The sequence below is a fragment of the Macaca thibetana genome, chromosome 3 (genome assembly GCF_024542745.1).
Source record: "Macaca thibetana thibetana isolate TM-01 chromosome 3, ASM2454274v1, whole genome shotgun sequence".
In the NCBI taxonomy this organism is placed as follows: domain Eukaryota; kingdom Metazoa; phylum Chordata; class Mammalia; order Primates; family Cercopithecidae; genus Macaca; species Macaca thibetana.
In genome coordinates, this window is record NC_065580.1 from 125,442,021 (window position 1) to 125,465,958 (window position 23,938).

Genomic DNA, 23,938 nt, shown 5'->3' on the forward strand with positions numbered 1-23,938 from the left:
TGCCAAAGTCAGGCAGGCGGTAATATTATAAAACATATGGAATATGCAAATATTCCATTTCACAGATGAGGAAACTGCATCTTAAAGACAGTAGAAACTTTCTTAATAACACGTGTATTAGTCACATAAATACAAAATGTCAATGTTAGGAATTGAACCGGGGCCTGACCCAAAGTACAAGCTACATAAACAGTAGATCTTGGATGTTTTTGCTTGGTGGAAAACACCATGTGAAGAAACTGCTGAGCTCCTCACGGTGGGGCACCACCCGCAGTACCGCCCACAGTCTAGGTGGAGCATGTGCTCTGGGCTCACATCTCCCAGCAAGCCAGCTTCTCTCTCAGCATCCCCCGTCTAAACACTGTAATTAGGAGGAAAAAGACGGACAAGTAACTCAGTTATGGCTGCACTTCTGTGATGAGTTGCACACAGAAGGTGAAAAGAAGCCGTTCTGCTTACTTTTGAATTTTTCTGAAAAAAGAAGGAGCAGAGGTGCATGAAGCCTGCAGAAGCACTTCCTGGCACTGCAAGTTTCCAATTCACCACTGGAGCGATTTTTACACACCCACATGAAATAAAGCCCACACGGTTGGGGTGGCTTCGTCACATAGAAAAATCTGTAATGATCCTGTGGAAATTAGCTTAATAATCTTTAAATAACTCATCTAGAAGGAAATTGGACTTTTTAATATGCAGGCACAGCTTTGTTCTCATCAATTCAAGGTAAATATTTTATAGAATGCCCACAGTGCTCTCACCTGTTCCCAAACATTAGAAAAACCATAAACCATAAGGGTTCCCCAATGCCATGCACAGTATTATGTAAAATGCGAGTCTCCTTTATAAGTGGGAAAGAAGCACAAGCTGAAAAGACATGCAGCTGTTTGGATTTCAGTTTGGGGAGCCAAATGTATCTGCCTCATAGGATAACTCAGATTCTGGTGAAAAGCGATAACCATGTTATGGCAGCAAAACAAGGGGCCAGAAGAGAGAAAAAGAAAATGCAGTGGCTGCCTGTGTCTTCCCTCCCTTCCTTCTCCCTCGGTCCACTTGGTCAAGGAGTGGAGAGCAGGTGTCATGAGCAGTGCAGGGTTAGAAATAACCAGGTCCAGGCACGTTTGTGTCTTTCCACAATGTCAGGCTTCTACTGATGCTATTTCAGTCACTAAAGCCAGGAGCTCCATGAAGTACCTAAGGAGGCATTCTCCTTAGTACATCTTGTCCACTCAGCAGTCTGAGCCACGGGCACACAGGCTCAAGCCACTCCACAAGTCAGACAATATTGCAAACCATGCATAATAGTATACTTCATCAATCTATAAATGTTATAGGTTCAACATTCTGCAAAAAACAAAGTAACATTTAACAGCAAGAGGAAAATGAAATAATAAAAAGGGTTAATGAACCAGTCCAGGGGAAGTGAAGAAGACAAAAAAGAGTCCTGTTCTGGGCCAAGTGGTCCATCAGTCTTGGAAGGAAGAGTCTCAGAGGTGGCAGAGCCTTCAGTGGCAGATGCCAAGTTCTCACCACGAGTGACTGCAAGACAGTGTCAGTTAAGATGATCATTTGGAGCTGCCAAAGGCTTAGTGTTTGTGCCCTTATCTGGTTGGATGCAGTCTTTATTTTTTAATTTGTGTATTCATGTTTTTGTTTTATTTATTTATGTTGTCTGTTTTTTATTTGTTTATTTAGACAAAACATCCTTGCTGGCAGAGTGTTTGTGAAGTATGAAATGGAGTGTTTTCTAGGCTGGAGTTAGTTATGTCAGGGATGCTGTATACAGCAGCGGGGAAGAAGCGGATGTCAGGCCAAGTGCCTTCCCAGGACAGCACTAAGCCACTGGCTTCCAGGGTGGTGCTAGACCAGCCACCTAGGGTTCCAGCTGAGACTGTGGAACAAGGTTGAGCTTTATTAGCAGATTTTCTGGAGTCAGAAATGTCTCGGCAAGGTGACAGGAGAGGCAGGTGGCTCTGTCCATGGAGATGCGGGGGGTAGGGAGGGAGCCGCAGGTGTTCAGTCTTGCTGGACGGATGCCAGGCTTGCGCTCGTTGTGCTGTGAAGAATTGAGAAGCCCAACGTCAACAGATCAATCTGCTCGGCCCTCCTGTTGCAAGCCTGAAACAGAGTAAATCATGAAATGCCAGGCAGAGACGCGTGCTGAAGCCTTTTACAGCACCACACCTGAATTCGTGGATGAGGAAGATCCTTTTCTTCACCGATGAAGGCAAAGAAGAGAGACATGACTTCTGGCAATTTCTGGCCAGTCACCCAGACCCCCTCATTTTCATGTTTTCTTGATTGTTCCTCTTCGTCTTCCCTGCCACACCTGCTCAGGTCTTTCTCCTTCTGCCTCTTCTTTTCAGTTTTTCTCTCTTTTAAATATATCTTCACTGGCGTGATCCAGTGAGAATGCTGGCCTTGGGCACACATGGGCTGGAATCCTGACTCAACCTGAGGCAGTCCTGTGATCACAGACAATTGACTTACCCTGATGCATTGTGGTTTTCTCATGTATGAAATGAAGATAATGCCACCAAGGATTGGCGTGACAGACTGCAGGAGATGTGTGAGAGACATTACTGGCTGCGTCACCACAGGGCTGCCACTTGCACCTCCTCAGTCACTGGTGCTACAGCAGCCAGTTCCCCACCGAAAGCCACCGCCCTGTCTTTTGCTCAGGGAGTTAGCCCTAAGTGGTTGTAAGGAGGGGTCTCGGGCACACACCTCGCAGGTTCACAGTGAACACCGAGTAAGAGAGAGTGTGACAAGGCCAGCATGAGGCCTGGTCCCAGTGAGTGCTGGTCGGTAGTGCTGTCGCTTCCCTATTGTCATTACTTCTTTGTCCTTGTCCATTCAGATGTCAGTGAGGAATACATAACAAAAAACAAACAAACAAAAAAGGCAAAATCAGAACAAAATGCATGAATCCAATGTTTTCCTCTTCATGTGGATCTACTGTATCTCTCGTCCAACTTACAACTTGGACTCCACGAAGACAGAGACTGCCCTTCTGGCTTGGCAGCTATAGCAGTCAATATATTATCAATGCCCTGTCCAATGTCAGTGCCAAGGAGACTTAAGGAGTGACCCCGAGAGTCCTGCCAGAGTGTGTCTTCTAGACATGCATCTACATTTTTGTTGAGTCTGTGGAAACAACTTTTGAAACAACTTTTCAGTAGCACATGGGCCAAAATTGTATAATATTATAAATATTGTTGAATGTCCTGAAATGAAAATATTGCACTGTGTTACAAACTCATCCCATTCCGGTCAGAGACCAAATGAAACTGAAGGCAGAGAAAATGCCAAGTGAGGGAGCAGGACCTCTTCCCTCATGGCTCGGTTTTTCCAGGCTGGGTGCAAGGGGGGCTAGCGGCAGGCCCAGCTACCATATAGCCCTGTGGCTTCAGAGCCTGACGCCCGGGTAGGAGCCAGCTGGTGACAGGCACAGGAGGCCTGTCTGTAGCCAGAGGCAGAAACATGGGGCGGAAAGCAGCAGACAAGGGCGAGCTTCACAGGACTTTCTGGCCAAATTCATAACAATCTGAAGAGCCAAATGAATGATGATGGCAAAAGATTATAACCCAGTGCGTAAACAGGATTCATGAGTCCATAGCGACAAACAAATGAAAGTGAAAGCACTTCCTTCAAGTTGAATGCCAACTAGTAATTACAGAATAAAGGGTGGAAAGGTCTCATGTTGCCCCTCACCCTGACGGGCAAGGCCACCAGGGCCTCCGCACAAGTCAGGGCCTCGGTGCCGCTGTTCTGATGGGCACTGCACTCTTCACCACACACGCACCATAGTCAACAATCAGATAGCAACAACAATAGTAAAGAAGCTCAGTCCACTGAAGAATGTTCTTGACAAAGGGCTAAAAATCATTAATTTCATTGTCTTATTTTAAACCATTTTATGGAGGGCTGATGGACTTGTGCAAAGCTGCGCATATTTCATGTGTACATTGCAGTGAGTCTGGGGACATGCCTGCAGCCTAGAAACCATCACTTCCACCAAGGCCATAAATGCATCCATCCCCTCCCCAAGTTCCTCCCACCCCTTTGCTATTATTATTACTGTTTTGTTGGGGATTTCTTTGTGACAAGACCACTTAATGTAAGATCTACCCTCGTAGTGAATTTTCAGTACTCAGTACAGAGCTATTAGAGAGAGGCACCTTGCTGTAAATTAGATCTCCAGAATTTACACAGCCAGCACAGCAGAAACTGTGTGCCTTTGACCATCTCACCCTCACCCAGTCCCAGTAACCACCATTCTACTCTCTGCTTCTATGAGTCTCACCACTTTAGACTGTGAGATCATATAGAATTTGTCTTTCTGTGCCTGGCTTATTTCACTTAATATAATGCACTCCAGGCTCATCTGTGTTGTCACAAAAGACAGGATTTTCTTCTCCTGAAGGATGAGTCACATTCTCTCACGTATGTGCACCACATTTTCCTTTTCCACTCTTCCATTGGTGGACACAGGTGGATGCCGTATCTTTGCTGTTGTAAGTAGTGCTGCAGTGACCGTGGGAGTGCAGGTGTCTCTGAACACACTGATTCCATTTCCTTTGGGTGTATAGTAGCAGGATTGCTGCATCACATGGCAGTTCTATTTTTAATATTTGGGGAACCTCCATGATGTTTCCACAATGGCTGGACCAAATGTATTTCCACCAACAAAGTAAAGAAGTTCTCTTGTGCTGCGTGCTTGCAGCACTTACCTTTGTTGTTTGTTTTTTTTAATACTAGACATCTGACAGGTGTGAGGTGATAGTTCCTTGTGGTTTTGATTTGCATTTCCCTGGTGGTCAGTGATGCTGAGCATCTTTTCATATACTCCTTGGCCATTTGTATATCATCTTTGGAAACACATGCAAAAAGTACTTCTACTGAATGCTGAGCCATGACAGTCATCCCAAGGAAAAGTGCTTGTGCTAAATTTTTTTTTTTTTTTTAGATAGAGTCTCACTCTGTCACCAGGCTGGAGTGCAATGGCTCAATCTTGGCTCAGTACAACCTCCACCTCCCGGGTTCAAGTGATTCTCTTGTCTCAGCCTCCCAAGTAGCTGGGACTACAGGCACGTGCCACCACGCCCAGCTAATTGTTGTATTTTAAGTAGAGACAGGCTTTCACCATGTTGGCCAGGATGGTCTCGATATCTTGACCTCGTGATCCACCCACCTCGGCCTCCCAAAATGCTGGGATTACAGGCGTGAACCACCGCTCCCGGCCGCTAAATTTGATTTACAAGCGAAGCTAGCCAGCTTTTTCATGAATTTCCACCAAATTCACTTAATGAATGACAGACAAATATGTTATTTACACTTGGATATTAGGCAGACGTGCTCAGAAATGAACAAACTGGGCCTGTTGCTTTAAAGAAAATAACTCTAGTTCCCAATGAGAAAATTCAAGCTTTTTAACGAACACTAAAATTTTGGAAAACCTGCAGTTCACTAGAGATTCAAGGATCAGAGGCAGCCTCAGGCCAAATTTAGTTTGATTTAACAATTCTCACCCCTTGGAGACTCCCAACTTATTAACAAATTAATGTTTTTGAAGAAACTGGCAAGAAGAAAACAAATGTTTTCCTCCAAGCATACTTGTCCAACGCAGCAATTCTTAAACTGTTTTATTGCAAGATCCCTGTTCATTTTTTAAAATTATTATATGAAGGAGGATGAGAGATTCCAGCAAGAGAAAAGGGCATTGTGTCTGGGATTTGTAGCAGCCAGTAGCCGGAAGGAGCAGAAATTGGATCTGAAGGCAGAAAGCCAGTCCTGATTCAGAAAGAAAGAAACTCAGGGCACGGAAGAAACATCTGTGGATTGTTTCAGAACTTTGCCAAGCAATTCCTCAAAGTATCCCACTATGCTCCTCTGCTTACTCAGATTGTTCTCCATGGCAAGACCCCCGAGAATCATTCCTTATCCCATATTTATCTGGACCAAGGAAAAACCTGAGTGCAGAGATCACAGATGAGGTCCTTCCCGTTTAGACACACTCTGCTCCCGGTGTCTGTCCGCTTGAGTCACCACAAGCCCATCACCCTCTCATAAGGGGTCTGCTTCATCATTCCCCAGCTGCTGCTCTTGTTGGGTTAAGGGATGAAGACCACACAGGCTGTCGAGTTCTCCTCCAGGATACTCACCACCTCCCAGGTGGCCTATTGTATCAACACATGCAGCATGGTCAGCCCTGAGACACTGCCAGGAAGTGAGAGGCCACCGTAGGAGTGTCACGCTAACAGCCAACACAGAGGCCCCCACAAAGCCTGACGCTTGGCATCCCTGGAGAATGGGTCACACTTTCACCTCATCACATAGCCATAGTCTTTGCCACCACAGCCTTCATTTTCTCACTTTTTCTATCAATGCCCAAGAAAAGCATGTTTTTCCATGCAAAACCCAGCAAAGAAGTAAAGAAGTCCCCAAGCCTGTGTTCCAGGTTAAAGGACCCTCATCAGAGTGAAGCACTAGACTGTGAAGGGGAGAAACCCATTTGGGAAAAGCCCACCACTTCAGGGAACCTGGATGACGGCCAGCAGAGCATAGTGCCACAAAGAGTGACTCTGAAAGTTTGTGTTCCATGGTTCCAAGATTTGAAGTATTTCTACTCCTCAGAGGCCTTTGTTCCTAATACCTATGGTGGACTTTTTCCACCACAGGTTTTAACCTCGCTTTGAACTATGTTCAAGTCCTATGAGGTTGCAAAGCACCACCCCAATATTCTTATACCCATAATGGGGCAGAGAAGCTACTGCAGCATTTGGTAGGGCTGTGGCTATCTGCGCAGTGGGATATGTGAAAATCAACTGGAGTCTCCTGGAGAGTGGGCTCTGGAAGTCTTCTCAGTCATCAATGCAGGCTCTTGACCTCTCACGTACTGCATGACCAATGTCTGCGCAGGCTATGTGGGCTATTTGCGATTCAAGTCCAACTATGTGCTGCTTCCAACCCAGGCAGTATTCCAGACTGCAGTCAAGCTGAGCGTGGAATGTGTATCCTGGTGTCCGGATTCCACACCTCACTGCCTTGGTGATTCAGCAGACCCTCATCACTGTGCCTGCAGTTCATCAGAGAGGGCTCAGCCTATGATCAGCATTCAGTTTGTAGTTTACAGGAGTTATTTTGCAGTCATTTCTAGAATTTTCCTAAGAAGAAGAATATCTAATACCTATCAGCCAAATGCCAAGAGGAAGGAGTTCAGAGTCCTGCTATGAGTCTGAACCCAGACGGGCCGCACCCAAAGGAGCTGAGCAGTATCACGCAAACAAAGTTCTAACCCTACAACATCAACTACTGCAATGCTTTGCAAAGTTACTGAAAGAAAATGCAGGGTTTTGAGATGGATGGCGTATGTTTTGCCATAAGTTGACAACATGCTTTGCAAGTCTGGATTCTAATGAATCTTTTTTTTTTTTTTTTTTTTTTTTTTTTTTTTTTTTTTTTTTTTGAGGGGGAGTCTCTCTCTGTTGTCCAGGCTGAAGTGCAGTGGCACAATTTCGGCCCACTGCAATCTTTGCCTCCCGGGTTCAAGCGACTCTCCTGCCTCAGACTCCCAAGTAACTGAGATTACAGGCATGCACCACCACACCTAGCTAATTTTTGTATTTTTAGTAGAGACAGGGTTTCACCATGTTGGCCAGGATGATCTCAAACTCCTGACCCCAGGCGATCTGCCCACCTCGGCCTCCTAAAATGTTGAGATTACAGGTGTGAGCCACCATGCCCAACCTGGATTTTAATGAACCTTTGCAAAACCACAAAAAAAATCTCAGTTTTAGACCAGACAGCTATGTGCCCACCTGAACTAAACTCAGTTGACAGGGCCCATTATCACAATTCAACAACTCATGTTGGGGACCCTATGAAGAGCAGTAACAACAATAATAGTTGTGATGACTTGCAAGGGCATGCTAATGGCACAGAAACCAACCATGAGAAAACTCCAGCGCTCCTGGAGTTGACATTCCCCACCTGTCAGCACAAGTACGAACTGGACTAACCCTGTTGCTTGGTTTCTACACTTGTTTGATCTTACCAGAGTAGGCAACACATGGACATTTTTGTCTCATGAGCCATTTTCCTCTGTTGAACTTATGGTTCTCTGAGAACCTGAAAATTACAATAACAGCATTATTTACAAGCTGTGATTTGATAAGGTGCCACTTAATGTTTTACATGATTATTTTGCATTTTGTGCTTTGCCGAGCTTTGTTGCTGAAGCTCCATGTCAAGAATAGCTCCACACGCCTCTGTGTGTCTGCAAAATGACAGCCCCTGCAGTTCCCTGAGGCCCAGGAGGGACAATGAGCCTTCTCCCCACATGACCCCAGATGGGGGTTTCAATGCTATGTCAGTGCAATATGTCTACAGGAAGACGCATACAAGGAATTTCCAGAGGTTTCTAGGAGTATTTGTAAGTAAAACAGTAATAGAGGTGAGGATGGTGGGAATAAAACACCTAATTTTTAAATGGCAGAGATTGTGCTAAATAAAATGTATTCAAAAAATTATTAAAGACTCCAAAGAGCTTTGGTTATGTGGTTTAAATCTATCAGTACTCACTGAAGTAGAAATTAAAGGTAAGAAACTTTTCAAGTATTTATTAATTCATTTAAAATAACAATAATAAACTAATTACATGTTAACATAAATGAAAAAAATTATTTTAAAAAACAATGATTTTCAAATGAAAATTTAGTAAGGATAGCGGCACTTTTATGTTTTCACAAAAATCTTTAATCTGTTGTGGTATGCTATCATGGTTGAAATATTTGCAGAAAATCCAGAAAAGGGAAGAGTATTTATCTTTTTTGGGTAATTGTGGGTATTCTTTTTGATATTACACCAAAACTCAAAAATAGTAGTTTATCAAAAGTTCCTTGCAATGTGGAATGTGAAACTATGCCAATTAAGGCTTCTTATTCTGTCACATTCATATCCATTACAGCTTGCAAAGATCTTTTACTCAAGCAGCATTTTGTAGCAAAATGCACTGGTCCTTTGGAAAATACTGGATCCTTGAGTTAAGAATTTTTCAAATGTTGTCACATTTCATTATACGATACTCCAAATCATCTGTTCATGCCACTGCTTATCTCATCAGAGAAGTCATTAGGTATCGGGAAACTGTCAAGCTCATGCGGGCAGACATAAGTTTTCCAAAATTGAATTTATTTATTTATAAAATATAATCACTGATGTTTATTTATTAATCAAAGTCAAAATGGGAAATAAAATATTTACCACATTACTGCACTAATCCCTTTTCTGCTCTGATTCATAATTTAGGATTCCTAGCTGTCAGAGATAGCAGGCAGCCAGCTGGGGTCAGGTTTCCTTCCCGTCTTAGCAGCTCTGTGCTGAACAATGTAGTTTCTTTTCATGGTGTGACCTTTTTATGAGTCCTAAGTATAGACTGGCCATTTGTAGTTGAGCTTCTGTATGGGAGCCTTCTGGTATCTTCAGATACCTGTGTTGTGTGTTTGGGGAAAGAGCTTTCCTTTTCCCACATTGAGGAAAACTCGCTGCTTCCTAGGACTGGTGCATTACTGTCTTCCAGGAACTTCTCTTCAGAGCTCCCTTGGTTTGGATTCACTAGTTCCTGCATCGCACAGCTTTTTAAAATTTGCTATTTGTTTTTGCCAGGTTACAGCCTTGCAGTTTTCAAGAAGTTTACAAGTTTTCTAAAAAGATACAGAGGAGTAAAGGCAGAGGTTTCAAGGCCCTCACTTGCATGGGTAGCTTCCAAGCCCTTGGCCTTAAATTAACATGATGAATATTTTTGTTAAATTTGCAAAAATAAAACCATTCCTTTTCTACACTATCAATAAGAAATAAAATTTGGGGTTGGGCACAGTGGCTCGTACCTGTAATCCCAGCACTTTAGGAGGCCGAGGCAGGTGGATCACGAGAGGTCAGGAGCTCGAGACCAGTCTGACCAACATAGTGAAATCACATCTCTACTAAAAATACAAAAGTTAGCCGGGAATGGTGGCGGGCACCTGTAGTCTCAGCTACTCAGGAGGCTGAGGCAGAAGAATTGCTTGAACCTGGGAGATGGAGGTTGCAGTGAGCCGAGATTGCGCCACTGCACTCCAGCCTGGGCGACAGAGCGAGACTCCATCTCAAAAAAAAAAAAGAAACAAAATTTTGGTTAACCTTAGTAAAGAAAGGACTGAATATTTCTACTCTATAAAAATATTATGAACTGTCATTATATCAAAAGCAATCAAAGAGTGTGGGAGGAAAATGCTGGCTGCCCTTTTTGGTGGAGTGGGGTTGGCACAGCAGGGCAGGATCTCAGCTGGCCCACACCACATCATCGCTGCACCTGCCGGCCAAGTGCGGAAGGTCTTCCACACGTCCTTCCCTTGTGGTCTCCTTTGCACTCACCAGCAGGATTTGGGTACTTCCTTCCTAAATGGTCTCTGCATTTTCCTCTTTCGTCTGCACACAGATGCCTACATGTCACTTTTGTTTTCTGGAATTACACAGAATTATCCTTTGCATACATTGTGGTGTTCGAAGCCCCATCTGATTTCTAGTTTTGTGTGATGACATCCACCACCATCATCACTCTTCATGCATCTCATACCCCAATATCTGCTTGGCTATTTCCAGAAGCTGTTTCTGCTGCCCATAGGACTGGCTCACAACCCCTCCTTCTCTATAAAGCTTCCACAGACCCAAGCATCCTCCTCCTCCCAACCAAACTAGCCACACACCGCCGAACTCTGTGGTAGCTACTGCCCTTACATTCACTCACGTGACTGTCTCTCTGTAGGTCATGAGCTTCTGCAGACAATAAGCTCTTTACCCTAGGCAACTAGCACAATGGTTTGTAATTAAATAATATTTATCATTTAACTAGAGAGATTAGCAAGAGATAGATATGGTTCTGTGAAAAGGACCTCCTTGGGTAGAAAGATCAAGAAAAGCCAGAGAACCAGAACTAAGCAGATTTTTTCCTAGGAAAGCTCAATTATATTTTGAGTTTGCTGAGACTTTGCATCTTTGAATTTCAGAATACTGGAGGAGGAAAAACTAGAGCAGCAGGAGCCTCTTTCCTATGGTTTCATCATTAAGAGTGACACAGAGCTGCCTCCTTCAGACGATGACCCGAGATTCAGGTTAAGTGAGGAGGTTCCAGCAAAGCGATCTCTCCACATTCCTCTGAGAGAGGACTGCACAGATTGCAAAGGCAGGAGGCATGCCTGGCCATCTGAGAGCCATGACTACAGCTCCCTCCAGATGATTTCCAGTGGAGCAGGCCTCATAATGTGGAGGTCAGCATATAGTACAGTCTGCCTCCCCGACCCCAGCTCCCACTCCTGCAGCCAAAAAGCCTGCTGGACCTGGGCTCTGAGCCCCCTCCAAGGATGAGAAGCAGAAGCAGCACTTTAGGTTTTTGTCCAGGTTTGATCATGAATGAGTAGAAGGCCCAGTAACTACATTCCCCCTAAACAAAAACATTGTATTGGCTCCTCAAAAAGCAGGAATATAGGAGGAACTGACTCTTCTCTCTCTACCAACACCACCCTTTGACTCCCCTCACTTTGTCTCCTTTGCTCTTCACATGTTGCAGTGAAGGGAAATCCTAGGGTCAAATAGTTTGCAGGAGAGCAGGGCCAGTAGATGCAAAGCTCAGTTAAGACTTGAAGACCTGGAGAGAGAAAATCAGGGGCAAATCAGAGGCCCAAATGGGACCTCTGCTGCCAGCATTCCAACCTCCTATTGTCAAAACTGTAAAATATTTTCAGAATCTATCAATTATTTTATTTTTTCTGTGATAGGAGAAAATCATGGAAGTCGATAGAGTAAAATTTAAAATAAGTCCCAAATGGTGGAATTTTTTTATGGATGGTAAAACTAATGTATGTAGAAAAAAATACAACACAGAAAACTTGGAAACCTTTTTTTCAGTTGAAATAAAAGGTTGAATCATCCATCAGGGGCCCATGTTCTTTCTCTCTACTTTCACTTTGAGGCTCAGGCACAGAGCTTCAGCACACAGCCTCCGGGGGGCTGTCCTGATTCTAACCACAGTATTCCCGGAGAAAGGAGGCAAGGGCTGAGAAAGAGTGTGTCGTCCCCACTCTTCAGAGCCCTTCTTGGAGGTGGTGTCCATAAGTCACTCGTGTCCCATCGGAGTGCTCACACGGTCACACCTCACGGGGAAGTAGAGTCTACTCTGGGTGGTTGTTCACCCAACTAAAAATTCCAAATGCATTATTGTAGAGAGAAGGGAGGGCAGGCATGGGAGAGTGCCAGTGGCCTCCAACTCAGGGTCAAATCCCAAGGACAATCTATGTTAGGCCAGCAGCGAATGAGAATGAAGACGCAAATGGGAGAGACTAAGAGGAACTGTGCAGGGAAGTCAGGGGCTGCAGCAGCCCAGCCAGAGAGGCCCGGACACAGAGACTCTCAGGAGGAAAACACGGCTGCTGACTCCAGGAGAGAATTCAGGGGAAAAGATATATTTGGAAGATTTTTAAGTGAAGTTATACCATAGGGTTTGCAGCATAAACCCTCTACACTGAACACCTACAAAATCCCTGATAAAGGCCTCGTGGCTTGTTAATATGGTTTGGAGTGGACCTGTTTGGGTAAAGATTTGGGGAGGCCCATGTCAGGGTGGGCTGAATCGTTGTGCTTAAAACACACTGGAGATTGCATATTGTATTGCAGCGGGTGATTGGTGGGTGAAAGAAAGATGCACTCATTCATCTCTGAGTGGAGAGATCTCTCTGGGCTGGTCACAGTGTATGAAAACAGGGCATGAAGAATGTCTCCAGCCCACATGGGCTGCATTCTTGCTGGTTGGGAGTGTGTCCCCATGTTCTCCACCTTCCTCATGGGCCTCCTGTACTGGTTAAGAAGGAAGAGCCAGGTGCGGTGGCTCGTGACTGTAATCCCAGATATGCAGGAGGATGGCCTGAGGCCACGAGTTCCAGACCAGCCTGGGACACATAATGAGACCCCCATCTCTAAAGGTAGTTTGTGCCTGTAGTTCCAGCTACTCAGGAGGCTGAGGTACACTTGACGATTGGTTACCATTCACAGTGACATCAGCAAAAGTTTCCCTGGAGATTGGGGTGTGGTTGTCTTTTGCTTCACCCTACTTTGCCATTGCCCATGTTTGTCTTTCCTTGATTCCGTGGTTTTCTGTGGAAACTGAGGGAAGCATGAGTTTGTGCTGCTGTTCGACATCACAGTGGCCTGAGGTCTGAAAAGGTAGTCAACCTGAGAAATTGTCGGGCGATGAGGAGGGCATTCTAGGCAGAAATGACGACATGAAAAAATAGAGTTAGGAGCACAAAGCCACAAATCAGAAATCAAAAGTAAAGGGAGCCGGAGAAGGCAGGATGGAATAAAAACACATCTAGAAAGATCTAGGGTTCAGTGGGTCAGTGCATCTCCTCTGAGGCGTCAGCTCCAGTCAGCTGGGAACTGCAGCCTAGTGGGGGCCTCTCACACATTGGAAAGAGCACCTGGATTAGTCAGTGAGGTTTGCCTCCAGGGGCTGGCCCTATTTAGGAAGACCAGCAGACACAAAGATAACTCATCACACGTCTAAGTTAAGGGCATAGAGGGCCTGGGACGCCACTAAGAAGTCTGAGGTCTGTCTAAAGGGGCTCGTTTCATAACTGAATGCCAAATACATTCAGTGATCTCAGGGTCCCAGGACCTGCTCTTGACTAAAAATTAAGCTGAGACACCCTCTATTAAAAGCTGGCCAGAGGAGATGGTGGGTTGCATGTGGTTCCTGGGCCAAGTTTGCTTCTGGAACAGCAGTGCAGAGCAGCAGGGACAGGAAGAGCCCCAGGGACGTGCAGGCTGGGAGGAGAGGCTTCCAGCTGCCTCTGAAAGGGAGCTTTCCTCTTTCCAATGTGCTGTTCTTTCTGTGAAAAGTCTTTCTAGAGCTGGGCTGATGGCATGTGAGTGTCACCATGTGTCATTCTGCAAGTGCTCTGCAAATTACCAGTGATTCTCCCTCACGTCCCAGGGGAAAAGCAATTTTTATTGTCCCACTGTGATCCACGAATCTTATCGTGTCTATGAATCCTGACTGTTGGACTTCAAACCCTCTGGGCCGTTTCTCAAAGAGCTCCATGGAAAGCGAGCTCCTGATGGCTGCACGGACGTCTCAAACTTCCTGAAGTGTCTACTCAAAATAGTCCCTAACCTAATGGCATGACTTTGGAAATGTATGTTTTAAGCTTCCACATGTCAAATTCCCCCATCCACCCAAAACAATTTCCTAAGGGCTAGCTTCCTGGGACCCGCATATTCCCCATCTTTCTGCCTAAGCCCCCATCTGGACATGGCTTGGTTCATTGCTCACAAACGCTCCTACCCTCTCTCCCCACCACCCCCTCATTTGGGCCACGCATCTGTGTCATCTTCCAGGAGCTCCTGGATCTGCCATTCATCAGCTGTTTAGGTTACTATTCCCTCCATGCCCATGATGCCATTGTGTTTTGTGCTTCTTCATGTGAAGTTAAAGGAGAAGATATCTAAGAACATAACCTTGAGAGCACTAGCAACCACAGGTGGACTGTGAGGAGGAAGCCAATGAAACATATTGAGGAGAAATAAGCAGAGAAGCAAGCAGGTGGCTTTGCAGGAGTCAAGAGGAGAGAAACATTGCGAGGAGTGCACGGTCTGGGTCAAACACCAGAGGGATGGCATGGAAGACAAGGACTGAAAAGTGTCTACTGGATAATTCTATCAAGCGGGGCAGCTGGGCACAACCACAGAAGAACTGGCTCAAGGGGAAATTGTGCAGCTAGTAGTCAGGTGGAATCCAGATGTCAGTAGGACCTAGTGAAAGGGGCTTCAATTTTTGAATCGCTCAAGCTTGGCCAGAAGCTGGCTCTATGGTTTACTAGCTCCGTGATCTTGGACAAATAACGACTTCTCTGAGCCTGTTTCTCTTCTGTAAAATGGACATAAAACACCTTCCTTGCAGAATGTGATGGTTAATACTGAGTGTCAACTTGATTGGATTGAAGGATACAAAGTACTGTTCTGGGTGTGTCTGTGAGGGTGTTGCCAAAGGAGATCAGCATTTGAGTCAGTGGACTGGGAGAGACAGACCCACCCTCAACTGGGTGGGCACCATCTAATCAGCTGCCAGCGCAGCTAGGATAACAGCAGGCAGAGGAACGTGGAAGGACTAGACTGGCTGAGTCTTCCCGCCTCCATCTTTCTTCCAAGCTGGATGCTTCCTGCCCTCAAACACTGGACTCCAAGTTCTTCAGCTTTTGGACTCTTGGGCTTACACCAGTAGTTTGCCAGGCGCTCCCGGGCCTTCAGCCACAGACTGAACACTGCACTGTCAGCTTCCCTACTTCTGAGGTTTGGGGACTCGGACTGGCTTCTTTGTTCCTCAGCTTGCACACAGCCTACTGTGGGACTTCACCTTGTGATCATGTGAGTCAATATTCCTTAACAAACTCCCCTTCACATATAGGTCTATACTATTAGTCCTGTCTCTCTAGAGAACCCTGACTAACACACAGAAGAGTTGTGAAAATGACCGTTGGTCTGCCCTCACCCTTTCCCTTCTGCTCCTTTAACCGCATGCGCTCAGTGTTACCTTCTGTGGCACCTGCTCACCGTCATCCCGTGGTGACTCATGTGGGTAACTTCATCAGAGAAGACCCTCCCTGCCTGTCACCTCAGGTACAGCCCACTAAGTGAGGTGGCTGCAAGCGCAGATCCTGCACCTGCCAAAAGTGAAACGAATCTGTTCCCGGAGCCTGAGGTGCAAAGGGCAGGAAGCTCCCTGCGCACCCCTGCGGCCCCAGTGCGGCTCTCCCAGTCCCGCTGCCTCCCACTCGGAGTCTCTGCCGTCTGGGACCCGCTCCACCTCCCGGCCCCCCTCCCACTCCCTGGCCCTCGGGGCATCCTGTCTCCATTCACAGCCCAGTGCCCCCCACTCCCACGGCCTCGGGCACAGCTTCCACAGGAAAACACCCACATCTCTATCTCTTGCCCCGTTCCCCGTCCTGAGGGCGACGCGTGGCCACTGAGCACACAGACCCAGCACAGCGACCCTCGCCTTCTTCGCGCCCCGAGCAGAGGATGAGCCCCAGGCCAGCCCTGTAGCTCGCGCCGGCAGCCCTGGGCTGGCTCCGCACCCGCGCCTCGTGCTTCCACGGTGGACCCAGAAGACACCCCCCTCGCCCAGCCCAGCTTCCCTGCCAGACTGAGAGCGAGGAGGAGGGAGGGGTCGGGGAGCGAAGGCGGAGGGAGAGCTGGGCGGAGGGAGGAGGCGGGATCGCGGCACCAGCGGGCTGGAGCTACAGGGTCCCGCGGAGACCCAGCGGATGGAGTGGCGGAGCGCGCCCCCTGCCGGCCGAGGCCTCCCCCCGTTCACAGCGCCCCCAACCCGCCAGCCGCAACATGCCCCTGCGTGGCCGGGAAGGCTGGACCTCCGTTCCCTGCCCCGATAGCCCGCGGATCAGCCCGGCCCCGCACGCATCGGCCCCGCAGGGCCAGGTCCCTGACTCCAGGCCCACTCGCAAACGTCCTGGCGGCTGCGGCCCGACCACCATCCAGGCCTCGCCCGCCGGCAGTTGCCCGGGTTCACACAGGAACGAGCTCCGACGTCCCCGCTGCGTCCCGCCTGAGCTTCGCCCGGGCCCAGGGGACGCCACGCTGCACGGGGACAGAGCCGCTCCGTGTGACAATGCAAGAAGAAAGGGCGAGCTCTTTTCCACCTGTCTCATCTCAATGTGAACCGCGGCCCGGATAACAACTGTTCAGGGACTTCTGAGGAGCTCAGCCAACGCTCATGCCTGCCTACATTTTCTCCAAATCTGCCTTCAAACAAACTTCCTCTTGTCACAGACGAACCCATCTCCACGTTAGAGTGCATCGTGGGGTTTCATAAAAGCCAGTGCTCTGGAATCGTCAGTCTGTTTTTACAACACTGAGTGTAACGGCCTTCTGTTAAATCTCAGGAAACACTCGCGCGCCAGAGAGGCCCGCGCCCTGGAACGCGGCGGACCGCCAGTGCCCTCTGCGGGTGGCGCGCGGCCTGCGCAGCGCAGCGATCAGGCCCTCAAGTCCCGAAGCCCCAGCGCCCGCCTCCTAAGAGCTGGCCCCGCAGGAAGGAGCCCAGCTCCTGCCTACTGCCTTCCGACGTCCTGTAAGTGGACCCCGCTGCCCGGGCCTCAGTGGTCTGGCCTGGAATGAAGAGTCTGAGCCAGGTGGTCCCAAGCGCTGCCAGGCTCCCGCATTTTCTGACAAGGAAGTAATCAGTCACGTGCCCTTGCCAAGGTTTGGGCACCAGACTCTTTGACACCTGGTGTAGACTCAGCAAAATCCCATGAACCACTATGCCCTTCAGATCAATAGACTATCACCTACTTCATTCGGAATGAAACCTGGGACAGAGCCAGCTGACCGAGATTCCCGTTCCTGCATTTGAAGGCTGGAGGGTATGGAGAGTCCCTAGACAGTGGCACTCACCCCTGCCACGCCCTGTGCTGCAGGTTGTACACGATATAAAACATGACACTGACTGCCCGTGAGGATCTTGACAAGTTGTTCTGAAGATGGCACTGTGCTAAGTCCCTGAGAGTCACAGGGCCTCAAGGCGGCATGGCGGCATGGCGTGGCTGGTTCTGCCACATGCCAGCCGTGTGACCTCTGAGTCTCCACTTCTTCAGTGCTGACAATAAAGGGGTTTTACTAAGGGCCAAACAAGATAATGAATGTGAAACTGCTCAACGAACCCCAAAGAATTATGCATAGATGCGATCATTAAGATGCAAAGCCATCAAGTTACCACCTGGCATGCTTAAACTGTAAAGAGTGAGTCAAAGTAAACTGAAGAGGAAAATCCAAAGTTATGCAGAAAAGAAATAAAGAGGTCTTACGTAGCAATACCAAACTTATGTCAGGCACTATTTCTCAAAACACAACTCCACTGAGATGCACCAAGGAAAGAAAGGATTTTCTGGGCAAAAGCTTTATGCCCCTCTAGGGCACTCACAATGCTCGTCAGCACACAGAGCTACAAAGAGTTCAGATTTTGCCACCCAATTTGTTACTAAAAACACTCAATTTTCAGCGCTGCTTTGGATTTCAGAATTGCAGATTAAAAACATGGTAAACCCTGTATTAAAATCCATTAAAAGTTCCTGAGTTGCTCCTGTCTCTGGTCTCTCCAGAAGAATTTATCTTTCTTTTTTGGACAATCGTTCTTTTATAAGAATTGGTCTTTCAGCCTACTTTGAGTTCACCTAGTTGTTGGAAATTTAGTAGAAAAAATAACCTTGCCTTTTAGGGTTGACTTAGGTTAAAATGTCTAATGTATATAAAGTGTTTATCATGTAACAAGGCACACGAGGGTTTATTATGTGGGATACTCCTACCACCTGTGGTGGAAGGGGTTTCTTGTGGCCTCAGGTCATGCTGGAGGGATGCCACCCCACAACTGCTCCAAAAAAAGCACCCATGCCACCACCTCATGCCAATATTCTGAACCCCACGATAGTGACCTAACAAGTGTAAGTAATAGTGAAAATCACAGGACAGACTAGTTGAACTCAGGACTGACCTAGAACATATGATATGCCAGATGACAATGAGAGATGTAGATAGATGACATGAGAAAATTAGATCAATTATCTAATAGTTGATTCATCCTTAAATGCCAGATTTTTATCTGCCATATAATTCTTACTGATTATATAGACTGAAAGGCAGAGGGGGGATGATGAGTCTATCCAATGAATATAGAGAATGGCTCCAAATTTTAACTCTCTAAAACATCACCACGTGCTGTGTCTTTTCCTAAAAATCAGGATCTTTTTTCAACCAGTACATACCTCCTTGACCTGACACTTAACATAGGACAAAAAAAAAAAAAAAAACCACCGTTCCCAAGTTGAGTATAATCTATTTATATTTATATCCATAATCACAAGGATAACCACTGTTCCCAAATTAGGTGTACTCATGTAATAGCAGGCCCAGTTCTGGGCTCTCTATGCTTTTCCTTTTATCTGTTTGTTGGTCTTCATGCCTGTGCCACACTGTCTTGATCGCTGTAGGTTTATTGGCTTTCTGTAAGTTTTGAAAGCTGGCAATGTAAGCCTGCCAACTTCTTTTTCCTTTTTTACAAGATGGCTGTGCAGACTCTAGGTGATTTGCATTTCCATATAGATTTTAATATTTTGTCAGTTCCTACAAAAAGTCCTGCTGGGCTTTTATACACACCTATTTGGGAAGAATTGCTATCTTAGTAATACTGACTCTTATAATCCATAAACATGGTATATCTTTCCATTTATTTAAGTCTTCTTTAATATTTTCACCACCATTGTGTAGTTTTCAGTATAGAGATCTTACATATTTTTGTTGATGTATTGCAAAACATTGCATGTTTCTGTTGTTATAGTAAACATAATTTTTAAAATTTCATTTTCTAATTCTCTACCGTTAGTATACTAAATTTACATTGATTTTTGCTTATTAATCATATAGACTGCAACTTTTTATTAGCTCTAGTGGTCATTCTGTAGATTCCTTAGAATTTTCTTTTTAAGTTAATGGTCTTTTTATTGGGGGAAAAACTAGCATTTACAACTTGGAATGGAAGTAAACTGTAACTTGTTGAACAGCAATGTTGATGACTGTGCTGAAGCCCAGCCACAGCCTACTCTGCTGGCTCAAAGTCATGGTTCAGAGGGTTTTAAAAACAGAGTCCAAAGATGCTCCCTTGGTAAAAGTTTCTTGTTAAAAAATTTGTGTGAACAGTGACAGCCATTTCACTCTAGAACAATGCAGACAACACTAAACCAACATACATGGGCATGCCACCAGGGTATGTCATCATCACCATGGATCACGGCACACAGAAGTACAAGACGACCATCCCACTAGTCGGGCTATGTCTCAAGAGTTTCTCCTTCACCCCATTTTTCTGTACATCATCCTAACATAAACCAATTTTAAATGTTTGTTTTCAGTAAATCAGTTATGACAATTTATACTAAACAAATTGAACCAGAAACCATTTGAATAGGTTTGGATTTTTCTTTTTTTTTTTTTTTTTTAAATGCAAATGGCTGACTGCTGTCAGTTGTCCAGCTGTATGCATGAAAAACTGGCCAGCCCAAACAGTGTATTAATCATGACTAAATGGAACTTTAAGGAGTCCTTATTATTAAGGTAGTACATGTACTTACATTGTAAAACTGATGTGTAGCTTGGTCTTTAGGGGACAGGATCACCAACAAATACATGCAGATTTTGTGTGTGTGGATAGAAGGTACTTTTGACATTCAGTTTTGCTATATAGAAACAGAATGAATCAGCTGGGCACAGTGGCTCACGCCTGTAATCCCAGCATTTTCGGAAGCTAAGCTGGTCAGATCACTTGACTCCAGGAGTTTGAGGCCAGCCTAGCCAACATAGCAAAACCCCGTCTCTACTAAAAATACACAAAAATTAGCTGAATGTAGTGGCACACGCCTGTAATCCCAGCTAATTGGGAGGCTGAGGTATGAGAATCGCTTGAACCCAGGAAGCAAAGGTTGCAGTGAGTCAAGATCATACCACTGCACTCCAGCCTGGGTGACAGAGCAAGATTCTGTCTTAAAAAAAAAAAAAAGAAAAGAAAAGAAAAGAAAAGAAAGAAACAGAAACAGAAAATTATAAACCTTTTTCTTTTTTTTTTTTTTTTTTTTTTTTTGCAAGAGGTAAGTAAAAGATTCCATTTGATTCTTCTAGAACAGGGAAAAGGGGCTGGAAGTAGGTCTTCATTTTTGCAGTCATAATCTATATTAATTCTTCATAGTCAACTTGTCTGTCTCCATCAATATCTGCTTCTCTGATCATTTTATCTACTTCTTCATCTGTTAGTTTTTCTTCTGTTTGTCATGACATGATGCAGTTCTGCTGCACTGATGTAATCATTGCCACTATCGTCAAAGACTTGGAATACCTCATTATTTCTTCCTCACTATATGTGTCTTTCATTTTTCTAGCCATCATGGTCAAAAATTCGGGGAACTAAATGGTGCCATTGCCATCATCATCCACTTCATTGATCATGTCCTGCAATTCAGATTCTGTTAAGTTCTGACCCAGTGACCTCATGATGGTTCCAAGTTCCTTTGCTGTGATGGTGCCATTACCATCTTTATAAGATAGGGAGAAAGCTTCCTTGAATTCAGCAATCTGTTCTTTGGTCAGCTGATCAGCCGTGGTGCCAGCGAAGGGAGGAAGAGCAGAAGGGGCGAGGTGGCAGCATTGGCCCAGAGGCTGGGACTGCAGGGAGCCTCCTCTGCTGCTGCTGCTGCTGCTGCTACGGGCATGCTGTGCACTGTGCACTGTGCCACCACCTGCATCCCCACCTAATGTGAGTAATGGCACCTCATCCATGACATTCCCAGCACCACTGCACAGGATTTTTTAATATAAGCAATAACAAGTCATGACTATAGATGACTAAAACCCAGGCCAAGCTGTACCCACAAAATTGTGTCTCTCTGTGGAATGTGTAGATCCTGGAGAAATGAAAGGGGGGAAAAACTTAAGATGTTTCATTAAGGCACTAAAACTGTATGTTTACATGACTAACAGAAATGAATACAGTAACACAAAGAAGGTGAACCAGATTAGCAAAGTTTTTGCCTCTTGATTGCTATTTCCTTTGATTTCAGGGGAGAGGGATTGATAGACAGGACGAATCCCATTCCATTTACATTTGGATAAACCATCTACTCCCTTAAACAGCGTTACTATAAGTAAAAATATTCAAAAGGTCAGTCAGTCTCCCAAGCAAGATGGTGGAACAGGATTTTCCATGGCTGTCTGTCCCTTCTCAAAAACATCCATTTGAACAACTATTCATGTGTGAAAATACCTTCATAAGAGCAAAGGAATCCAAGGGATAGATTTCAGTACCTGGGTGCAGCAGAGAAATAGAAAAGAGGGCAGGAAGGACAGTTTCAGATGACCCACATCACTCGTCCCCCACGCCCAGGCAGTGCAGGCTGGAAAGAGATACCCTCCATGTGGGGAAGGGAGAGTTAAGTGAGCACCCAATTTTGCTGTGGACCTTAGCAGTAAAACCTGGTGCCAAGTCAGACCCCAAAGTCCAAGGCTCCAGGCTGACCCTGCAAATTAAGGCTTCAGGCCCACCTCAGATTCTGGACTGGCCCCAGCACCAGACCTACTCCCATAGTCCCAGACTTCAGGAATGCCCCAGTGATCAGCTCCTCTAGTGCCAGATCCCAAGGGCCCCCACCATGACCCTAGGCTCCATGTCTTCTCCAACACCAGGTGGACCCCTCTGTGGGAAGGAAACTTAAGATGCAGCCCTCAGGCTACAGACTCCAGTGGACTCAAGATCCAGGCCCTCCCCTGTAAACCCTAACACCAGGCCAGTCACTGTAGACTTAGGTTCCAGGGCCACTCCCATGGAACTAGGCTCCAGGCTGGCCCCAGTGGACCCAGGCTCCAGGACCATGCCTAGGGATGCAGTCTCCTGGCCCATCCCCATGGTTTCAGACACCAGACCTGGCCCCATGGGCCAGATGCCAGGTTTTCCCAAGTTAACCCTAGTGTGAGGCCAGCCCCCACAGATTCAGGACCAGGTTAATCTCCATGGACACAGACACCCGGTCCCCCAGCACCAAGTCATCCCTTTGCAGACTCATGCTTAAGTTCCACTCCAGTACCGGATCCTCTCCTGTGGACCCAGGTTCCAGCCAGGCCCTGCAGATATGGGTTCCAAGTCTGCTCCTGAAAACCCAGTCAAAAAGCCCACTGTAGTGGACCCTGGCACCAGGCAAGTCCCCTGTAAATCCAAGAAACAGGCTCACCCACCTGATGACCCAGAACCAGGTCAAACTGCCTGAAGACTCCAGCAACAAGCCTATCCACAGATCCCCAGAAGGTGGCCCACCCAAAATCTCTAGATGGGCTGACTGGTGAACGGTTTTCACTGTCAAAGCCAGGATGTACAGGTTAGAAGAAGTACCTACTTCTTCAAAGCACAGACACCAATGCAAGGCAAATATCACAAGTAATCAGGGAAACATTACACCACCAAAGGAAAAAAATAAGTAACTGACTCTAAAGATATGGAGATCTACTAACTGCCTGACAAAAATCTCAAAATAATCATGCTAAAGAAGCTGAGTGAACTATGGAGAACACAAATTAACAACTAAACCAAATCAGAAAAACAGTACATGAACAAAATTATAAGTTAAATAAAGACATAGAAACCATTTTTAAAAAACCTGAAATTCTGGACCTAAAGAACAAAAAGAACAAAAAACAATTAACAAAATGACAATAGTAATGCCATACCTAATCAATAATTATTTTAAAGGTAAATGAATTAAAATCTCTAATTAAAAGATATGGAATACCAAATGAGTAAAAAAAAAGATATAACAATATACTGCTTATAAGAGATTCAGTTTAGCTTTAAAAACACACAGAGGTGAAAAGCAAAGAATGGAAAAAGATATTACATGCAAAAGGTGACCAAAAGAGAGAGCAGAGTGGCTATATTTAGACAAAATATACTTTTAAGTTAAAAACTCTCATAAGAGACAAAGAAGTTTATCATATAGTGATAAAGTCATCAATTTATTAAGATACTATAACAATTATAAATATATACTCAACATTGGACCACCTGAGTATATAAAGCAAATATTAGTAGAACTGAAGGGATAAATACCCAGCAATACAATAATAGTAAGAGACTTTAACAACTCACTTTCAACAATGAACAGACAATTCAGACAGAAAATCAATAAGGAAACACTCGACTTGAACAATACCGTAGACCAAATAAATCTAACCAACATACACAAACATTCTCTCTGACAACGGCAAAATATACATTTTTTTCAGGTGTACATGTAACATTTTCCAG

The 23,938-nt window shown here is 45.6% G+C and overlaps 1 protein-coding gene and 1 pseudogene across 1 annotated transcript in view; both read right to left on the bottom strand.

Moving 5' to 3' along the window:
* The window catches only part of SEC61G (SEC61 translocon subunit gamma), a 679,333-nt gene that overhangs the window by 489,072 nt on the left and 166,323 nt on the right, over nucleotides 1–23,938 (bottom strand). The gene's annotated exons all lie outside the window — the stretch shown is intronic.
* LOC126950256 (calmodulin-A-like) lies at nucleotides 20,721–21,314 on the bottom strand (annotated as a pseudogene).